Below are 1,791 nucleotides of genomic sequence, written 5' to 3'. Positions count from 1 at the left end.
TAATAATCTTTCCAGGAAAATACTATCAATTCTATTTAACGCGAAGCTTACAGAAGTTGGATCACACTCAAAGACCATACTGCTGAGAGAACACTTAAAGCTGTCTCTCTATATTCTTTTTCTTTTGGTGAGAATGATGATGGTTTGGGTGCTGGGAGTTGAATCTGGCTCCGTTCACATGTTAAGTATGTTCTCTGCCTGAGACATATATACAGTTTCCTTTCTTTCCTTATTCTTTTACTTTTTTATTTCCTTTCCTTTTAATTCAGGGTCTCATATATCCAAGTCTATCTTTGACCTAACTACTCAAAGCTGTCCTGAACCTTCCTCTCCTCCTGCCTCTCCAATTACAGGAGTGTGTTACCACACCCAGTTAGTGTGCTACTAGGGACGGAATTAGAGTTTCTGGCATGCTAGGTAAGCATTCCACAGCTGAGCAACATTGCTAGCCCCTTATATCTTTTTCCGAGACAGGATCTTGCTATGAAGCTCTGGATGATCTGGAACTCACAATTCTCCTGTCCCTATCTTCCAAATGCTAAGTCACAAACATATCAAGGTTCTTCTGGGTCCTTTTCTTTCTTTTAATATTTATTTTCTGTGTATGAGTGTTTTGTCTGTGTGTATGTATGTAACCTCATGCATACCTGATACCCTCAAGAGCCAGAAGAAGGATTGGAGCCCCTGGAACTGGAGTTACAGACAATTGTGAGCTACCATGTGGTTAGTAGGAACAGAACCTGAATTCTCTGTAAGAACAGCCAAGTGCTCTTAATCACTAAGCCATCTCTCCAGGCCCCAGGTCCTTTCCTTTCTTTGCATCTTGGTCAGGCTTATGGTGTGTTTAACAGCTACTGAAGGAGGCTACTATAGTCCAGGACAGGCCAAGACAATAGCTCTACAAATGAATGTGACTTATGCTGATGAAACCTAACTTAGAGATACTGAAGTCCAGGTTGATTACAGAGTCATAAATTACTTGCTTCCCACCGATTATTTAGAAATTGTAAAAGCATTCTGTTAATAGGGCATATAAAAGCAAATGTGTTTGATTCACAGGTTATCGTTTGCTGATCACAGCACTGTCCAAAACTGCCTTTCTAATAGCAACTTAGGAAAACAGTGAGTTGAAGGCAACTGTGATATGGGTTTCACCAAAGGGATCCATCTGTGGGAAAGTCGCTGTTTGGAATTCAGCATAACACCAGAGTTCTCAAGCTGGGCTTACTATCACAGGCCACGGTAAATGTGTAGGTTTAGTCTCATCCTAAGAATTTTTTGTATTGATATTATCCTCGTTTCTAACAGTCCCACTATAGTTTAATTCTAATCATTATAACATTTGCATGAAATAACTTCCTTAAACTTGAAATGTGAATCTAAGATGCTCACTGGGGGCTAGAGACATGGTTCACCCTATGCAGTACTTGCCACACAAGCATGAATACCTGAGTTCTGATTCCCAGCATCCTGAAATTCCAGTGCTGGGGAAGTGGAGAGAGGTTGTCTTAGTTAGGGTTATTATTGGTGTGATGAAGCACCATGACCAAAAGCAACTGGAAAGGGTTTATTTCACTCACAGTTCCATGTAACAGCTCATCATCAAAAGCAGTGAGGGCAGGAACTCAAGCAGGGCAGGAACCTGGAGGCAGAGACTGATGCAGAAGCCATAGAGGAGTGCTTGCTCTTCACGGCTTTCTAAGCCTTCTTTCTGTTGGAAGCCAAGACCACCAGCCCAGGGATGGCACCACAAACAATGGGCTGGGCCCACTGCTGTCAATCAATAATTGA

This window comes from Cricetulus griseus, chromosome X, assembly GCF_003668045.3.
Source record: "Cricetulus griseus strain 17A/GY chromosome X, alternate assembly CriGri-PICRH-1.0, whole genome shotgun sequence".
In the NCBI taxonomy this organism is placed as follows: Eukaryota; Metazoa; Chordata; class Mammalia; order Rodentia; family Cricetidae; genus Cricetulus; species Cricetulus griseus.
This window is presented reverse-complemented; position numbering follows the sequence as displayed.